Source organism: Rhinolophus sinicus, linkage group LG02 (assembly GCF_036562045.2).
Source record: "Rhinolophus sinicus isolate RSC01 linkage group LG02, ASM3656204v1, whole genome shotgun sequence".
NCBI lineage: Eukaryota > Metazoa > Chordata > Mammalia > Chiroptera > Rhinolophidae > Rhinolophus > Rhinolophus sinicus.
Genome location: NC_133752.1, coordinates 174,158,296 through 174,179,746, shown reverse-complemented (window position 1 = coordinate 174,179,746; position 21,451 = coordinate 174,158,296).

Sequence of the window (21,451 nt, the reverse complement as noted above, 5' to 3'; positions counted from 1 at the left end):
CAGTTCTGTGAGTTTTGACAAATGCAGGGTCATTTATCCACCATCCCAGTATCGTACAGAACAGCTCTATCCGCCATGAATCCTCTTTGTAGTCAACCACTGCCCCCCTCCACCAGCCAACACATGGCATCTGTTCTCCATCCTTATAGTGTTGTGTTTTTCAGAATGTCATAAATGGAGTCAAACAACATGTAGCCTTTTGGTCTGGCTTCCTCTACTTCGCAAAGTGCATTTAAGATACAGTAGCACCTCGGTTTTCAAACATCTCCGTTGATGAACATTTCAGTTTACGAATGCCATAGAAAGTCGAACGTGTCCTCTGAGTACAAGATCCTGAGGCCTGTCCGCTGTTTTCGAACATTTCAGAACTTGAACGGTCTTCCGGAATGGATTACGTTTGAAAACCGAGGTACCACTGTACATTTGTGTGGTTGAATCCATAGCTCATAGCTGAATACGTAGTATTCCATTGTATGGATGCACCACAACTTATTTATCCATTCATTTGTTGAAGGATATTTTGGTTGCTTTCTGGTTTTGGAGGTTATGAATAAAGCTGCTATAAACATTTGCATACATGTTTTTGCGTGAATATGTTTTTACTTCATTGAGTAAATGTCTATGTTTGCAATGGCTGGGAAGTTGTGTGTCCTTATTACAGTGACAAAGGTGCCAGGACAGTCTGTGTATGTACCACTGAGAGTGTAAATCACCACTGAAGCACAGGAGGAGAGAGAAGGTCTAGCATGTTTGGAAAGTCTGGGCCTCAACAAGCTGCATTAAACAGGAATGGGGCAATGAAGAAGCTTTTTGAGGGGTCAAAAAAAAAAATCTTCCAGGTGAGTATCAGCCCATTAAAGACAGTCCATAAACAAAGTTGCATATCTTGAATCACAGTGCCACTTTGGAAGAAATACAATAATTTAACTATCTGTTCTGGTTCCCTTCACCATTACCTGCCTCCTGATCAGTGGGGGTGGGGGAATGAGATTCTGATTTAAAGTTTAGTTTGCCCTAATAACTTAAACAATCTCTTTAGAAAATTCTCAGTTATACTATTGTTTTGAGAAAAGGAATGAGGCGCCCCTAGTCCCATGACAGTTCTTGACATGTGCTGGCTGGCATCAGCTTCTCTCTGGGGCCTTGACCTTATCCATCTAGTTACTAGGTGCTCTGCAGGGATCTGATGCTCAGATCTATGGCTGGTGAACATATGGTCTGTGTTGTTTTGGCTTGATTGATTCTACCTGTGTCTGATCCATGCAGCCTGGGGACTTAGGGCAGGGCAGGGAGGTAAAACCTCAGAAGCTCACTCTGACTAATCATGCTGCATCAGTAAGCTTGCTTTGGTATGGCTGTACCTCAATTCAGCACAAAGCAGCTTAAAAGGCAGCATACTCACACTGGAGTAAGTGAGGATCGGGGAGGTGAAAATGTGCAAGTGGTTGATGATGGGAGGCTAGAGCCCACTCTATCTTTGGTGACACCATTTTAAGCTATTGCATTTCACCTCTGTGAACCAAAGCTACGAGAGAGGGGAAATCAAACCATAATTGCTGCTCTCATGCACCTCCCTTCCTTCCCACTATTGGTTGTACAATTCCATGCAGTTGAGAAAAAGCTGGCTTTCCTCCTTCCCATCCCTGCCAGATCATCGATAGGTAAAACTCAAGGGTCTATTCCAGGGTTGATAAAGTATGGCTTTAAGCGTCATACTTTTAAGGCACAATGGACTGAGGGTTATTTTATTCTTGTGTCAGTTGGCAAAGCATTGTTTTTAGTATGACATTTTAGTTGTGCTAAAAGAATATACTGTACAATGATATTATCAGACTAAACTCTCATCACAGTATTTCCAACTTATAGGAAAGCAATGATCAGCAAGAAAACATTAAAACTGTAAAATGCACAGCAGAATTTCATCATGAAAATGAGAGTGCAATCAAAGTAAGTTTCTGAGTGACACATTTGTTCACCAAGCAAGGAAAGCCATGCACTGAGGGTGAGTTAATTAAATCATGTTTATTTGCAGCAGCAGAGGAAATGTGTCCAGAGAAAATAAATTCCTTCAAGACTATTAACAGTTGCTGGCAGAGTTGAGGACATTGGGAGCAACATCAATAGTCAATTAAAAAAAAAAAAAAGCAAGACAAATGATTTCAGTGGTTTTCCTTGGCTCTTGATGAGTCAACAGATGTTACAAGTACTGCTCAGTTGTTTATCTGAGGAGTCAATGCAGTTTGAAGTGACTGAAGGATTAGTCTCTGTGAATCATCTGCAGGGAAGAACTCACCGAAAATGTTCTAGTACTGTGCTTCTTAAACTTTAATGTGCTCACAAATCAACCCAGGGACTTGTTAAAATGCAGATTTTGATTCCATAGATCTGGGATTCTGCTTTTCTAACAAGCTCCTCAGGATGTCGACAGTGCTTGACTATATTTAGCAAAGCTAGAGCCTACTTAGAATGTCACTACCTTTGCAGCTTAAAGCTATCGCCTGCAGCTTGGGCTGAGAAACACATTACAAGGTAGTTAAAAAAAATAAGGCTACCACTTAATGCCTAAAAGGCATTTTGTGTAAGGTTCTAACTTTAAATGATTAGTGATAATACAGTGTGTTGCAGGTTTTAGTGGGGGTAGTACACTAACATATCTTTTCCATGTCTGAATTCAAAACTAATTAAGATACAAGAGTAAGGCATATAGAGGCCAAAATATCATATCTAATACTGAAAAAGCTATTTAGAGAAGATGCATTAAATACGGGCCAAGTGGGCTTACTAATGCACCTCTGAATTGAATGAAAGGAATTAACTTTCTAAATAACAAGCCAGACTCAGAGAGACAGAGCGTGGGCCACAGGCCCAGTGCATGGTCAAGAGCTAGTGAGAATACACACTCTGCAGACAGCACATCCCCTTGGGGAGGAGCCTGTGAGGGGTCAGAGAGAGACTGGAAATGTTATTTTAGAAAAATCCCTCCACCTGGAGTGGGGAGAGGCTGTGACCCACTCAATCCCTAGACAACTTCAGAAGAGCTTTGCAACAGATGAGGAATTATAACACTTACTTGCAAACACAAGATAACTCCCCAATCTATTTAAATTCTCAACCCAAGGTTTTGCTAACGTTATCTTTTACAAAGAGATTTACTTAATATATATATATATAAATAAATAAAGTAGGGTCATGCATCCTAACTGTCACAAGCCTGGGAAAGAGAATAATTAGCCTTTTCAACTTCTAGAGACCGAGATTCATATGACTAGAAATACCCAAATGTAAGAAGTTCCAAATGCTGGTGAGTCAAAAATAAATAAATGAATTAAAACTCACCAGGGTCATGCAGTCATAGCCTCATTTGCTAACTGATTATCCACCTGTACACTCACTATTAATCTGCGCCTGTGGTTACTGCCTGCTTGCCAGATGTTATCTTCCATGCTTTGACTCTGGCAGTAGCGCTGACGACCCCTTGCCCACTCCATCTTTGTGGCCCGACTGTGAAGCCTCTCCTTCTTCTTTTCTTCTTCCAGTACCTAACTTTAGAGTGTCCTCTACTGTCTCTTTATCTGGAGACAGTTATGTACATCCTCAGCAAACTACAACATGTATGTTCCCTTCACCTACCATTCCAGGAACAATTTGATTTATATCATTCTATCAGGTTTCCCAACTCTCCAAATTCACTTTTTGATTGAAGAGGAAGTTCACTGCACTTGGATAAGTCACTAAACTAATCTGGAGTTCAGTTCTTTTTTTTTTATAACAAGGAAATTACAGTAAATGATTCTTCTATGTTCCTACCAACTCTGAAATTCTGATTCCGTCATTATGGTTTTGTTAGATACTTAAAAAGTAGATCTATTGTTTTAATAGTCTTAGCAACCTTTCCAAATTTAAAAAATCATGTAATCTAAATGACAAACAGATCATTTACTCTAAATCAAAGCATCACAAAAGATCCCATACACAAAATCAGTAGAATAATAATTCAATTATTTAAAACTGGAAATTTGGTGGGTGGGCATATTGTTTTGAGCTACAAATGACTTTGCTAAATGAGACAGCATTCAAATCTATTTAATTTAGAGCTCCAGTGTGGTAGTATATAAAAAAGAGCTTAAAGTAAATCAACTATAATCATTTCTTAATTTGTATGCTGAATAGCCAGTTCTGCTCTAATAGCATGCAACTGTTTTTTGTTGTTGTTGTTAAGGCTAAAGATGCTTAATTACAATCATTAATATGTGCTTCGGACATAATTTATCTGCAATCATTCTTCAATGAGTATATAAATATGGAAAATCCCAAGGGTGTGATAAAATAAAATATTGGGGTGCACAGTCTTAGAATTTAGCTGGAGCTCTCTGGTCCAACCTTATGTTTGCTGCTTTTTTGCAATCTATAAGAATTTGCTGGATTGCATGCCAATTGTGTGTCTTTCCATTCTAATTTTATGTATTTTATTTTTATTTTATTATTTATTTATTTATTTTGTGGAACCCACCAAGAGGTTTAGCTGGAGAGGTTACTTCGATGCAGATAAATACATGGGTTCAGAAATAGGAAGTTGAAATCTTATTGCCAGATAACATCTCTTTCCTTGGGTAAGTAAGAAAAAAGTTTACTTGCTGAGATTGTCAGAATTGTGAGAAAATTGAAAATAATTTAGCATTCCAAAATTTTACAGATGAAGATACCATGGACCAGAGAGTTTGAGTGACTTGCTTAACATTTATCTAAGAAAGTTTCAAAGAACCAAAGAGCGCAAGGTGTTTCTTAAGAAAAATAGTAGTTGACTATAGGAAGAGGCAAGAATAATGTGCTTCCATAAGATAAGTAAGAAGAGCAGAGATAAATGAAAGAATATGGATAATTGATCATCTCACATAGAATGACCTAGAAGGAATGGTAAATGTCAACTAATTCAAATATATATTTTTAAACAGATTAAGAAACAAGGTCAGAGGGGTTAAGTGCTTTATCCAGGGTCACACACATAGTCAATGTCAGAGAGGAGTTGGAATCTAGGGTTTCTCACTCATGTACCTCACTTTATTCATTTCTTTGTTTCTGACTGGTTCTTTTTTATGTTTCCTATCTCTTTGTTGAAGTTCTCCCTGAGATCATTGAGAATCCTTATAACTAGTGTTTGGAACTCTGCATCTGGTAGGTCGCTTGTCACCATTTTGTTTAGTTCTTCTTCTGGAGCTTTGTTCTGTTCACTTATTTGGGACATGTTTCTTTGTCTCCCCATTTTGGCTGCCTCCCTATGTTTGTTTCTATGTATTAAGAAGCATTGCTATGCCTCTTGGTCTCAGTAGAGTGTCCTTATATAGTAGGACTCCTGTGGGACCCGACAGGGCAGTCTCCCTGGTTACCAGAGCTGGGTGCTCCAGGTGTGTCCCTTGTGTGGGTTGTGTGTGCAACCTCCTGTTGTAGTTGAACCTTAGTTACTGTTTACATGTCAATGGGAGGGATTGACCCTCAGGCTGATTGGTTTCGAGGACTGGCCGTGACTACAGTGGAGGAGCTATAGTGCAGGAGCCGACCCTACAGATCAGGGTTTGCTTTAGCAGGGTTCTGGTGCCTGTCCTGTCTGGGTGTGTTGTCCTTGGAGGCAGCTGAGTGATCCTCTGGCCCAGTATGAAGCTGGCCACTGGGCATGCGAGCCCTGGGGCCTCCAAGGAGGTGACCAGCTGCAGGCCAAGTTCAGCCACAGCCTGTACCCTGCCTGGGACCACCTGGCGTGAGCTACAAAGCAATCCAGAGATGGCTGCCACCCGCACTGTGCTTGGATGTGCCTTAAGAAGTCAAGCCACAGAGCAAGATTGGCAGTTGCTAGTGCCAGGATTATGACTGCTCAGACAGAGGTACAGGACATGCTGAAGCCAGATGCCACTTGTTTGGATTTTGTGAACCTATGGGGGATTTTAGGAAAGTCTGCAGCATGAGCCAAGGCAGGCTGTTTAGCCACTGGAAGCAGCTCAGGTGTGCTCGAAAGTTGGGTGGGGCATGGTTTCATGGAATTACTAGGGCGGGGCCGACAAAAGGTGATAGCTAGTTTGGTGGAGACTCAGATATGGCATCTGCCTGCATCTGTACTCAGGGAGGGGGAGGGCTCAACAAAGAAACAATGGCTCCCAGCTCTTCCATATGGGAGAAATCTGCCCCTCCAGCCCTCACCCTGAGGCTAGACAATTCAGTTCCTTTCTGTCTGCACCTGGCACCTTTCAAGCTGCTTCCCCAGCACTGGAGCTCAGAGTGAGTGAGTCTGTCAGCGAGTAACTCCATGGGCAATCCCTTTATGAGAAGCACCTGGGACTCCAGCTGCCCTCCTTCTCAGTCAGTCACAATCTCTGCTGATTTTCACAACCAGAAGTTATGGGGAATTTTCTCCCCGGCACTGGAATCCTGGGCTGGGGAGCCTGGTGTTTGTGTGTGTCAAGGGGACCACCACAGTGGAGATATCCCTCCTGATTTTTCATGGTCACATACAGGTGTGGAACCTTAAGACAGTAGTTTAAAATATAAGCAGTACTTTCAGAAGCATTAATGCTATGGAGTAAACACTGTTGTAAGCAGTTTAATTTCAACCTCTTTATCATGGCTGTACATAGCCCCTGAATCAGGATGCCTAATGATCAGAAACATATGAGGGGACCAAACAGCAAGAGTAAGCAGAAACAAATGAGGTAGAGAGGGTTGTAGAGAGCTAATAGTTGGTCTAGAAACTCTGAGTGAGATGGCAGTGGAAAGAAAAGTAGAAGCAGAAGGGGCAGAAACAAAGAAGCTGAGTCATCATAATGGCAGAGCATTGCATAAAGCAGCAGACATCTACTCTTAAGGGACAAGATAACAAGATTGACAGAGCTGTTTTTTATCACAATAGCTTTTTAGTGCTCTTTGAAGCCTGTGTATCCTGTTCTTTAGCTCTGTGGCTGATGAGATTATTTTGTTTTTTCTCTGCTTTTCACGTGTTCTTACAGCACAAAACATCAACTGAGGCAACCTGAAGATGTATCTGTTCTTTGCAACCTACAGGAAACTAACTGGCATAGACAAATATTTAGGTTGTAGCCAATTAAAAAACAAATAAACAGTATGATAAACAGCCTAGAAGATAATTTTTTGTCTGTGTTTAAAGTTTTTTCCTTAGGACTGAACCCTAGAATAAAAATTGACAAGTCAACGGGAAAAGAACTTTTTGAATACTGCCAAACAGCTTTTCATAAATTGCTTTGATTACTATTGAGGTTTATTATTTTGGGGTGATTTTTATATTAACTTTTGATTTCTTATGTTGTACGTTTTCTGTTTCTATTCTGTGTCTATATGGCTGACACATCTATTTTGGTGGACCCAGTCTTCATTTGCAATGTGTTTCTTTCTTACTTGACTCTATTAAGAAGGAAGCAAAAGCTAAACTTTGATTTCCACCCTACCTTGTTGATATGAAAAATAAGTCTTCTGATGCATTCTCTGAATTCTGCCTTCTTCCTGCTTGAACTGTCAGGAGATGCAGCAGTTATTTTGAAACCAAAAAGATAAAATCTACATGCTAACAGTGTATGAGCCGAAAGCTTTACCTTGGATCTTGGTGATGGTTAAATGCTATGTATCAGCCCTACACTGATTCCCACGGGACATCTTGTTACCTGAGCTAAACAGTTCTTTTACCTATTAAATCACTGTGGTAGGTGTTTCTGTTTTTTGTAGCTAAATATAATTTTGACTGTTACACCCATTTTTCATGATTTCTTTTTTATTGTGGAAATCTATCATGTTTGTTACAAATGTTTTTCCCGTTAGCTATTTGTCCTTTAGTTTGTTTATGAACTTTTTAAATGCATATATAGTTTTATGTTTATGCTACTAAATGAACCAATTTTTTTCTATGATTTATTCAACTGAAAAATTGAGAAATGTCAATAATTTTGAAAGTTATTGAAGAAGTTATAAACAAAACAAAACATAATCTATCAATTGTAAAAGAGAAAACAACAATGAAGAATAAAAACAAAACATATATAACATACGATAGCAATATGTATATATGTTATTATATAATAATAATAATGAAAATAGGTTAAACTTCTCAAACTTTCCTGTTAAAAGACAACAATTCTTGAACTAGTTAAACACACACTGATGCACACACACTCATATACACACACATAATCTATACTGTTTCTAAAACATAAACCAAATTGAACAAAAAAGTTGAAAGCAAAAAGATAGGCAAAGATATACCAAGGAATCAAAATTAAAAGGAAGCAGGGTTTCAGGTATAACGTCAGACAAAAAACAATAAGTGGGCCCAAAACTACTATTTTATTGATAAAACTGCCATTTTATTAGCACCACCATTATTGTAAAGGAAACTTAAATGCTATAACATAATAAAAGGGCCTTATTAACTGTGCAGTTTCTGAATTATTATATTTTTAAATGCTGTGTTTTTGCCAATGTTTTGTAGAAGGATATGAGATAAAGTATATGCAAAGATGAGGAAGATTGGTGTTTAAAGGGCATTCTAGTTTATGGTCTGCATGGAAGTTGCTTTATGAGAAAAGGCATAGAATCTCTAAGGATGTCTCAAAAGAGGTTAGGCACCCACAATACAGATGATGCCCTAATATAAAAAGGGATCCTATATCTAACTTTGGTAGAAATTGACTCAGTGTCTCCAGCTACCTTTAAATTGCTCAAAAGTTTCATAAGGACACAGAAAGCATAATATAGGAAAATATTTACCATCAAGTCTGTTCAGGGAATAGACAATATCATTAATCAGAGTCTAGTTACTTGAGTTGCCAGCAATATGGTTTATCTATTATTTATTTTATAGGGTTATTAAAAAGTAAAATGTGCAGATGGTAAAATTTCCAACCACACAAAAGATGTTCATTGAGAAGTAGATTTCACTCCTACATCTGATCCTCAGTCTCCCTTTCCTGAAGCAACCACTGATATCAATTTCTTGGTTATTTTATGCATGTGATAGTGTGTGTGTGTGTGTGTGTGTGTGTGTGTGTGTGTGAAGGCAACACACTCAAGGTAGGTCAAAGGGATGAGCAACCACTCCTTGCTTGCTGAGGCCAGAAGTGAAAGTGAAAAAATGTATCTCTTGGAGGTAAATTAAGAGGTTTTTATTTTTTAAGTGATCCTGGGATCAGGTTTCTGGGAAGTGGGGGGATCTCTCTGGTGCTTGCACTTGAAGCAGTGGAGGAAAGGCAGATCTCTTCCACAGAGGTATGAAAACACAGCATCTCCACAGACAAAGTCGATACAAGGGGAGATAAAAGATAATAAATGGAGAAGATCCAGTAAGTTGCCAGAGCAATGGTGAGGGCTGCTGTGGACCAGGCTTTACTTTGACCAGTAACTGGACACTTTCTGTCTATTGGTTCTGTTTAGCCCTGCATCAAACTGGGTACAAAGTTCAGCTATTCCCTGGTACTCACTCAGACCAAGAATTTCTTATAGCATTGTAGAACTATACTGGAGATTTAGAAAGTTATAGAACATAATCATATTTTGTAGTGCACCTCATCCCGCCATCTTTGTTGCCTTTCCCACGCCTCCCCCAAATCGGCTCTATTCCTTAACCTCTCTGCTCTTTCGCTGGTAAAAATAAATTTCTCCCTTTGTTATGTGTAGTGTCTTGGAAACCAACTTCTGTGATAACATGCTCTTAGGATCTCAGTCTTTACCCAGGGTGATTTAAAGGCTTGTTTCCAATCAAATTCCTCTCCCAAGATGGGATTCTTGTCAAAAAATTTTTTGTCACCTCACATAATTTATTGTGCAATGAATATATTAGTTCTTGTAGTGGGATAATATTCTGATATTTAATTATGTGAGCTTTTACAAAATTCCTCTTACCACTTTTTTTCAAGGAATGTTATGATTTTTAGCGATTTAGATTCAGAGGTGGTACATAGAAAATGATTAAATCCTTAACTTTTAAGCTCTTGAAAATAATTCCGTAAAGTCTATAGCAGAGAAAAACATCTTAAAAGCTACAGGTTTCAATGACAAGAGCCAGACACTTCAGAGAGAAATGTTGTGCTTTGTTTTTTAATTCCCAAAGCCCAGATTTACATATCCAGAGCCAAAGCCTGAAGGACCAAGTACATAATATTTATACCATAACCACAGAGAAGAGAATGTGATGTTATAACAACAATGTCCTACTAAAAATGAGATAAGACCTTGGCCAGCAAGCAGGAAAGCACGTATTGTGGGGGATGAGCTGAGGGCTGAGTTGTGGGTCCTCCTGCTGCCACTCCTACCTTCAAGGCCACGTCACTGCAGAGGTCTAATAAGTGTAGATGTGTTTGAGGCATTCCAGAGCAAGCAGAATCATTGCCTGGGTTCCCGGACAACCTTAATGACTGTAAACGTCAGACAGCCGCCTGAGTCGCGCGAGCAGGCAGTGGTTATCAGTGATCAGGGCTGGGGCTGGGCATAGGACCTGAGGGATTCTCACTGAGTCTCTTACACCCCAGCATGGTGTAGGGAGAGGAACTGGAATTGCCCGGCTCCCTGAGAGGGCGTGGGGCAAGCTGAGTGCACCAGATGTGCCTTTTTCATGAGCACGAGGAAGGGATAGCATTTAATCTTGACCACTGGGGGCCATGACATAGTTCAGTAGGAACAGAGAACAATGCTCAAGGCCTGAAAAAATGAGTTACAAAGACATCCATGATCCAAACTCACATACAACCCTAATGCCACCATATCACACAAGCATCCCTCAAACTCAGAGGCCAGCCAGGAACAAAAGAACTAGAACAGTAGGGCTGGATAGTCAATTTGAGCTACTCCTAAAAGACTGAGCGTAAATTAAGTTATCAGGAAACAGGTGAAAATAGAGGCTCCTGTGCTAAGCTGAGTTCTGTTATACAGGAATCACTAAATTTTTTACAAAAGCCAACTTGTGATAATGCAAAGTTTACACTCCCAAATCTTTTGGGAGAGTTACCTGGCAGTAGCTACTAAAATTAAAAATGTACAAACCCTTTGACCTAGCAATCCCAATTATAAGAATCTCTTCTTTAAAAATAAAAGAACCAGGATGCAAAGAGATGTGTGTAAAGATTTTTATTTAGACAATATTTGTAGTGCCAAAAAACTGGAAATAGCTTGAGTATCTATCAGTAGAGCATGGGGTGAATAAAGAACTGTTTATCTGTTGCCTGAAATATTATATAGCTGTTAATATGTTGATATATATTATTAAATGAAAAAGCAAGTTACAGTGTGAGTGTAGATATTATCTCATTTTTGTAAAAAAAAAAAAAAGGAGAGGTCCTTACATATGTTATAAAAATGTAAAAAGATCCATTAAACTGTTAACATGGGCTGTTTAATGGGTGGTATTAGAAGAAAGAGACACCCCCTTCTTTTGCTTACGTGCTTTAATATTGTTTGACTTGAAACAAAAAAGTTCTAATTTTGCAGTATTTTTAAGCAATAAAATAAATATGTGAAAAGAAAAAGTGGGTATGAGGAAAAAAATTCCTCAGTTTAACAATAAGTTTCTAACGATACTCTTAAAAGCATCCACTTAAAAATGAATATGATTTAGATAGATTAGACTTTCACTTCTCTCCTTCCTGTCTTCTCTTAACTTGGTAACTCTGATGAAAGTGATGAAATATAATGAAATGGGGGGGGGGAGGAAAGGGAGGGTCTTAGACCATTCATATTACGGAATATATTAGAGAATTAAGATTTGATCTTGACTGTTTCTAGTCCTAATTTTCAAGTCCACTTTCAGTTTGGGAAGCTGAGTCCTTTCTCTACTAATATCCTTTTACCATATGCTCTACTTTCTATGCCTCCCTCCCCACCCCATGCCTTGTTTCTTCCTATTTCCCATATTAGCCATATTTACATGTCCAGGTCTCCTTGTCTCTGACCTAATTTCTTATTGCCACCCTTTCTACATTTCCTCATTCCCTGACTCAGTGTCTTCTTTTGTCCTTGAGAACACACTGGACATCATAACTTTGTTGTGGAGAGGGTTAGTTTGTTGGATGGAGCACTGATGGGGAACCTGGAGTCCATACTTAGTTCCACACTTACTTTTTTCACAAAAAGCACGTAATTCTCAGGAATGGGATAAAGGTAGGGGGCAGGGCTCGATGAGCTGGGCTGGGCTCCATCCAAGAAGAGGTATGGAATGTTCCAGGCTGTGTTGAAGGTGGTCCATAGTGCTAATAATTTTAGCAAGGACGACGAGGAAAGGAGAATACTAATTAGAGCCTGAGAAAAGATAAGAATGGGAAGAGAGCTAAAGGTGTTGACAGAATTGTTGGTCCAGCTAAAAGAGGAAAGAAAAAGAACCAAGAAATAGCATCAGAAAAGAGATTCAGTAATTTGTTTACTATTGTGTCCACTCTGGCCTTTCTCGTGATTCAGTGCACATCGCTAAGCTCAGGATATGTTCTTAAAGTTTCACTGTCCAGAAGGATAATCCTTGTTTTTTTCAGATGACAAAGACATGTTTATTATGCTTGGACATGAATTAACTTTTATACTAGTTGGAGTCGATGATGGTTTATGTAATTGTTGCATGTTTCAAGCTCTTATTTAAAAACCTGGGGTTTTTAAACAAGAGCTTTTGGAAGGCTGGGAGGGTCCACCAGGCAGACATAAATATGGGCACACTTCACTATATTTTCCACTTCATGATTTCATGTAGGATAAAAAGCATAAAGTAAGCATTACTTTTTTAAAAAATTTAATATTCTAACAATCATTCTTGTCTACTAAAATCCAGAGTAATTTTTGATGTTATGATAAGCAATAGGAGAAGTTGGTCTCCACAATTTTGTACGCAACCAAGCAGTCTAGTAACCAACTAGATTAATGTTTTCTGGGCCAAACATTAGCAATTCATGAAAGGCCGTTGGCTTGAAGCAGGGCCAAGTGAGGCAGGAGGCCATGCAATCACTAGTGGGCTTGGTACTTACTGAACTCCTTTTTAGTGATGAAACCATCCCTGAAGATATTTGACTGACTTCAAGTACTGATGATGCAAAGTAAATGACCTGCTTAATGCTTACCCCACAGAGCCCCGACTTTTGCTCAGCATTCTGAAGCCGCGGGGAGGATCTGAACCAGACTACTCATGAGGAAGTAAGTAAACTACCCTGCCCACGACACTGCTCCCCTGTACAGAAGTGAGAGTAAGTTCAAAATTGGGTGGAAGTGTTTGCTACAAAGGCCTTTGGCATCTTCCTGCCCATGTTAAGCAACTCAGGCACACACTACCAGTATCCTGGCAAGAAACTCTAACTCTCACAAGAGCAGGAAGAAAACCAAAGAAGACCAAAACCTTCAAACAGAAAGAAGCTCAGAGGCAAAACTCTGTGGGAGGGAGAGAAATGAAGCAATTGCTCTGGGCATACTGGGCAGGTGACTCAGCAAGCCTACAGGAGAGGAGCTTGCAATTCTGGACGAGTTAGGGTTGGTGCCACCTTAGAGTTGTGGAGAGGAAGAGGGAAAGTGTGCTCATCAAGAAAAAGCTCATGGTCCCGCATGCAAAGCTGGAAGTGGCAGCCTTCATGGAAGAAATGCTCCTTTTCCTGTCCAAGCCTATGGTTAAAGTCTGTGAAAAAGAAAATGCCCAACAGGTGGCAGCACCAGATAACTGGAGCAAAACAAAGCCGCAAGGCAACACTACAGTTCACCTTGCACTCTCAGTACTGTAACTTTATTCAGTGGGATTTCATTTAGCTCTTAGAGGCTATCTCCATAAAAGGGAAATGGTATTGAATTCCTCTCTGGAGTCTCAGCGCCTAGCACAGTGCCTGGCACATGCTGGGTATATTTGTTGATTGAGTGGATCAATTAATGAATGGATGAATGAAGAAAGAAATTTTGAAAATTCACCTAAACTAGGAAAAGCCATCATTTGAAGTGGTTCTATCCCCTTCTTATTATCCCATCACCACTATTGTCATGTTAATTATAAATTTAATTAGTTTTAGTAATAATAATAACAATAACATACCATACTAGATTAATTTTCTACTCACCCTTCTGCTAACCTACATCCTTATTCTTTACTTAATTAAATTTCCCTATCTCTTTTGGAGACTTTAAAAAAAATCATGTGTTTTTTTTTTAATCTGAGATTAGAGACACAGCAGCTAAAATACCAGGTTTAAAAGAATTCATCCATGTTTGGGTGTTGATGTTTGTAAGAAAGACAATAGACAATCATTCTGTGATTAGTTGTATTTTTTTTTAACCAATGATTGGTTTGTCAATTGTAGTTATATTAAGTTTACTCTTTAAACATGTTTTCTTTCATTGGCCTTCTCTGAAATATGCTATTGTGCTGTGGCTTAAGCCTTTTTAGAATCTTTGCTTAGTAATAATAATTTGAGGTAATAACAATAAAAAAGACTAAATAAACTAATGAGAGCTTAGAGCACAGGGCCTACGCACCAGGCCCTGTGCTGTGCTGGGGTAGGGTGATGACTGTTGCTCCTGAGAGAGTGTAAAAAAGGCCTCACCCTTTGCTTAAACAGGGACACACATGGCCACTTTGGGCACTAAAGTAACACCTCCCATGTCTACCTATCAGAATGAGGGATAGCCAAATTTTCTCTAAAAGTTAATGGCAAGACCTTTGTTAATAAAATAATGGCAGTTAGCACCATGGAGTTGAGTCTGAGGGGCAGTTTTTGCATATGAATGAGTTTTTTGAGGGCAGGAATGTTATCTTATATATTTTCATATCTCTGGCACCTCACCCAGAGTCTGGCATATTTTAGGGCCTCAATAAATATTTACTGAATGTGTGGAGACTATCAAGACATATCTCACTGAACAATAGTGCTTGAATCAGAGCCACGTTCTCAGCAGAAGAAAAGAACAGGAGAGCAGATTATGAGAGCCAGCATTCAGCAGACTCAAGAATGGGCCCTGAACCAAGGAAATCAGATAATATCATCTGGAAATGATGACATCCTTGATTATCTCTCTCATCTTAGGAACTCCTGTCTCTATTTTGTTCAACTTTGACACACCTAATCATTTTAATTCTTTTACAACTTTATTATATATTAAATGCAACTTTCCTGAACTCAGAGAACCCATTTGAGTCCTTTGTATCCTCAAGGTAAAGTTCTGGGTTATCATTAGTTTCCCTAATTCTAGAATAATATTGGATCTTGCAAACAATTATGTTAAATAGTGATGGTCCCAACATCAGGCTTAATTCCTATTCTCATCCTGCCTGTGCTCCCTAGGCAATCTCACCCCACCCATCATTTCTATGCCAGACTCCAGATCTTTACCTGTAATCTAGATTTGTCTCCTGAATATTACGTCCATACATACAGCGAATTGCCTACTACATGTCTCAACCTAGATATTCCATAGCTACCTTAAACATATATCAAAGATCAAATTCAGGAGCTTCTGGTTTAAGAAGGAGATTGAGCGTATCCACTTATCTTTCTTTCCCCCAAAACCACATTAAAATCATGGTAAAGAAATAAAAATGCATGGACACACCCTACCCCACCTAACAAAGAGAATAGTAGACAAGGAGAGGAGTAGAAAGTCCAACAAAGTGTTGGAAGTCAGGAGATGGATGACGAGGGGTGACTGATGACCAGAGCGGAGTAAGTTGAAGCCTAGAACATCTGAGAATGAGACACGGCCAATGAAGGAGTCAATCTACCTAGAATACACCCACAAATGCTCTCAACTTGTAGACTCCAAACTCTACAGCAGGCAAGAGAGTGAGAAACAAGCAGAAAACAAAGAAAAGTACTTCAGTATCTTCAGAAATATTAAGAATGATATTGCATCCATAAAACAAAAACAGGATAAAAGCCATGAGTGCCAAAACAGTATGTGTTCCTGTCTCAGTCAATGCCACCATCATCCACTCAGTTTCCCAAGCCAGAAAGTTGACAGTGATCCTTTATTCTGCCCTTCTCCTTAAGCCTTATTCAGTAAACTAAGGGTTGATCCAATCTCTTAAATATCTCCTCTTCCTCACAGCGACTGTCTTTTTTTTAATGTTTTTCCTGAATTTCTGTTCTTTGTAACTCTAGTTTAAAGCCTTCCCAAATCATTCTCCAGGATCCTGTCCTTCCGAATCAGCTCATCATCTAGCTCACTGCCCTCCAACCAGTGAGTGCTTCATAACTATTTAGGGTAACATCTGACCGTAGAGTAATGTCTGACAACTTCATACTTTGTTCTTTATATCCCATTATATCCCATTATATCCCATTAATGTGAACTTACTTTTCATTCTTCTTCAAAATGTGTCACTTTTTGAAAATGTGCTGTTCTCCCTGTCTGGTACCCCTATTCTCTTAATTGTCATGAAAACTTTTAGGCTCAGCTCAAGTGACTTCCCCTGAGGAAGTGCCCAAACTTCTCTGACCGACATGGGACTCCTGGTCTTTGTATGCCCTGTGTCTGTCTCATATGCTTCCACTCCAGCACTTCCGTGTCAAATTGTAATTGTATGTGTTTTGTTTCCCAGACCAGACTATAGACTCATTGAAGGCAGGAACCAATCCTTTCAGCTTTGTATCCCTTGCACACGTGTCACATGGATAAATGATCACCATCATAGCAGATGGAAACTCAAGAAACCATCCACATAGTCCCTGCCCTTTGGCCAATGAAGTATTATCATTCTCATTTTATTAGTTGAAGCAACTGAAACAGAGATTAAGATTGCAAAGCTGGAGCATACGTTTGTATGTATGATGGGGCAGCAGCAGGGAGGGGAAAGAGTCGCAGTCATAAACCAAAATCCTGGTTTCCTACCTTCTTCTACAGTGATCTTTCTACCACATGATGACACCTCTTACTAAGCTATTATCATTAACTAAAAAAAAAGAAAAGAAAAGAAAAAAGAAAAACTCAACTGGAAAAAAGTAAATATAAGCTAAAAAAATTATTGCCTAAACTAAAGGGATTACTTTCTTTAAAATAATCACAATTATTATGTAATATTTTTAAGCCTAGCCTTGTTTTGAGATAGGAAGGTAATCATGCTTTGAAATCACCCACTTACTAATTAGGCACTATGTCCTGTATATAATTTTCTATTACAAACTAACAAAGAAATGCTTCTACAGGTTATCACATTCAGTTTTCCCCATTATTCTCTTATTGCCACTTCTGGTGCATATGTCAAAGTCACAAATGGGCCAAATATTGTTGGTGTGCTGGAGAGCCAAATCCATTTTGGTTCCTATCTCAGCACACTCTCAAATAGCCGAGCATTATCTTACCCCATCCTTGGGAATTCGCAAGTTTTTGTCACTTCAGGGAAAGATCTGCGTCTTCTATTTCTTTACTATTTCCCTTGGTGCCCGTACTAGGTACTCCAGAGGGAAGTTGTTGACTTGATAAACATGATAAAAAGGAACCTGCAAAACATTCAGTGATTTTCCCCCCACTTTCTTACCTATTTTCCTCTCTTGAATATTGCTATCTGATAGCTCCTCGTCAATCTACTTTTCTATTTTATACTTTTCAGCCCCACCATTCAAATGAAGTAAACTTCCTAGATTCTGCCTTCCCTCTCTAAGGAATCTTATCCATTTAGTTTCATCATAACCCATATGCTAATGACTCCCAAATTATGGTTTTAAAACCAACTTCTAAGAGCTAAAGACCCCAATTTCTAAGAGCCTCCCATACAATGCTACATATATAGCCTGATAAATCTTAAAAACGAGATATCTAAAATAAAATTCATCGCTTTATGCAAACCCATTTCTCTATTTGTTAAAGGCATCAGCATCCTTCCGAACACAGTGGCCCAGAATCCCAGTCACAGTTTGTACTCCTCTGTTCTCTTTACTTTGCCTCCACTGGGTAAGCTGAGATGGCTCCACAACCTGCAAGGAATTGCCCTGTGGCCATGCTTATAATACCTTCCCTTACCCTCAACCATGATTTCCTAGTGGGAGCTGCCAAAAATAGCATCTCATATACCAATCAGGTCTAGTGACTGGCCCAAAAGATGGATATGTGACCCAAGCCCACCCATTGATGTCCATCTCTGGAAAAGTTCAAGCTGGCCCAGGAGAAAATCCCATTCTTCTTTAGTCCCTCATCTAGAAGAACCAGCTATGGCGATGATCCTCACACAGCGAGAGAGCTTGTCTGTAGTATGAAAATATAAAGGCTGGTTTCCAAGAGAGAGTGGGGAGGACCAATGACATCTGAGGCCCTGATTCAATTGTCCCCCTGTTGCTCTATATCTGTCCTTCCCAAAGTTAGGTTAGTAACCTAATTTTGCAAATAAATCCTCCTTTTATACTTTTTAGATGAATCAACTTGGCCTTCTGTCGTTTACAAAATCCTAACTTAAACCTTTCTTTTCACCACATGTTTCTCCTTCTCCTGAGCAAAATAGGTAAGGATTTAATTAGCTGCCAAATCCCGTGGATTCTACCTCTTAAACATCGTTCACATATATCCCGTTTTCTTCACCTAGGGTCCTGGGTTACAGAATGGCTTCCTTTCTATATGCCCAGATGCTAGTCTCACCTCCTTTAAACATCCTACAATTGTTGTCAAAGAGCTTTCTAAAGGTGATATTGACTGTGTCAGCCTTCTTTTCAATAACTTTCAGTGGCTCCCTAAGACTCACAGAATACAATTGAAACTGCTCAAACAGCCTCAAATACCCTATGATTTGGCACTTACTTCCTTCTCCATTTCATCTCTCTGAATATGTCTGTCAACCAAACATGACCACTCACCTATCACTAAGTTTTCCTGAACTTTCCTGCCTCTATGGTTTCCATGTTCTCTCCACTTATCAGAGATACAAATCCTACCCATTCTTAAAATGTCACCTTCTTCGTAAAACCTAAAGCCTTTCAATCATCAACAGACTACATCTTCTTTGCTTCCGCAGCACTTCATACCTCTATGGAAACACATTTGCTTTGTGCTATAGTTATTTTCATGTATCTTATGTTCCTTTTAGGTACAAACTTCCTTGAGGACAGGAAATTTTCTGTTAACCATTAGTACTCATGGGTTCTGGAATATGCCACCTCAAATATGTTTCTTTGGTATATGGATTATTTTGAGCTAAAGGCAACTGAGAAACAGCAAATGCAGGAAAAGCTTTCTACTTCCCCCTAACTACCTGGAAATAGAATATGATTTCCCTACAATTCGAAAGGAACTTTCCATTTATAAAGGTGTCTCACACCAGGAAGAGAGCTACTCCAAGAGACAACTGTTATCACCTGAGCAACTTTTGTTGCAGAACAAGATAAGCCATCCTTACTATACAGTTTCTTCCATCATTTGCCTCCTCCACCCAGGAGCTCAAAAGCCCCTTTCCTTTGTTAAGCCTAAAATGGTATATAAACCTCAACCATCTGGCCACCTCCTTGAGTTTTATTTCTTTGTGAACTTCTGTACATACATATATAACTGAATCTTTTGCTTTTTCCTCTTGTTAATCTGTTTCTTATCAATTTCATTGGGGGTAGGGGCAGCCAGTGAACCTAAAAGAGTAGGAAAAAAAAAGTTTTTCCTCCCCTCCAGTAAGTTCCTCCCCTCAGCATCACGTTTTATACCTAGTAAGTTTTCACCAAACACGTGTTAAATTGATCTACATATGACATGTAGACTTGGGTAGAAGGATGGTTTTTCCTCTAATCATTTCAAATTTTAATTCAGTGTTGGAATTAATGCTTCCTATGGAATCTATGGGACAATTATTATGGAAGTCTAGATAATTATACCACTTTCTATTTTACTATTCTCATGTATGTCCGCTGTAAGAGAAGTTCCAGTTTAAAATAAATAATATAAGCAAACTGAATGTCTGAGTCTATCTCATTAACAAAAAACAAATTTTCATCTTCCTGTCTCCTTCCTTCCTCCTCCCTCCCTTCCTTCCTTTCTTTCTTTCCTTCTGAAAGATAATCAAAATGGAAGCTATGGCTTGGGTGTAATTAAAGGTGCCAAACCAAAGTCAGCTTTTATTTAAAACCCTTTGCCAAGTCAGCATCCATCGCCTCCTCTCAGATGTATGCAGACTGCACCTGAACCAGTTGAATCATGTTATTTGTATGCCATTAAAATGGGGCATCTGATAATGTCTGCTCCCTTTCTCTTGTTCAAATCATAAATGGGGCTCATTTCCCTTCCCTTAGTCTGTGATATTTGAATATTTACAATCTGTGACAGTACAAAGAAATAGATTTTAAATACTAAGCAGTCTATAGTTGAAGTGGGGAAGCCATGAGGAAAGAAAAAACGGTGAACTCTAATAATAGTGAATTTTCTGTGAGTGGGAGTAGGTTATGGAAGATGGGAAAGAAGAAGAATGAGGATGAATGACTAAGAACAATGAAAGTTTACAAAGAAAAGCAGGAAAACTAAATATTTGCTTATGGATGAACCAGAAGGGAAGAAATAGAATTGTGTTTTTCACATGCATAGTAGGTATTCAATAGCCACTTGTATAAGGATTTGGGCAGTGCTTAAAAGATAGAACTTTCTTTCTTAGAATTGAGAAGAATTAAGAAAAAAATATTTCTTTCAAAGGACCGTGGTCTTTTTAAGGCTATGTGATGACATATTTTATTTAAATGGTTTGACCAGAACTTGGTTAAGTCCCTACCTGCATGCAATTCTATATAAGCTGAGTTTTACGTACTCTGGTTCAGGGCGTTTATAGTCTGAATCTTTATCTATATTTTTACAGATGAGCTGTATTGAGAACACTCAGTTTCAGACTACCTAATCCTGGCTTTCCAACCAAGCCGAGCCATTTGGACAGCCCCAGTTTTGCTAGCTTAGCACAGTTAATAAGAACTGAAGCAAACCTGAACAACTGGATTCTGAGTCCTGAGCCTGGTTTGCCAAGGAGAGTAGACAGATATTACTGATACAGAGTTGAAAACTATGTAGGCAACTAATCCAGTACAGAATTAAAGAGCTGGGATATTGGAATGGAAATTACATCAGATTTGTGGTCAGGACAACGTGAGTTTGAATCTCAATTCTCTTGTGTGGACTTTAAGCAAATCATTCAATTTCTTCCTGTGACCTTGAACAAAACACTGTTTCTCTCAGATTCAGCGTCCTGCGAAAAATTGGAATGTAAATTATTGTGAGGATTAAATGAGATAATGAATGTGAAAGTCTTTATAGTCTGCAAGGTGTTATGTAGATGTGCTATGAATTTTAGGTTATGGTCTTGTTAATATTATGATTAAGCAAATGGTTTCTATTAGTTTCTGAGAGCAGAGGAGTCATGTACAATATATGTATAAACGTGGTGAGCCATTCACTAATTCAACATTCATTCAAATATTTACTAATGACATACTATGTGCCAGAAGTGTTTTAAGTTCTAGAGATACAGCCATAAGGGGGAAAAAAACATAAAAATTCTTGTCCTCATGGA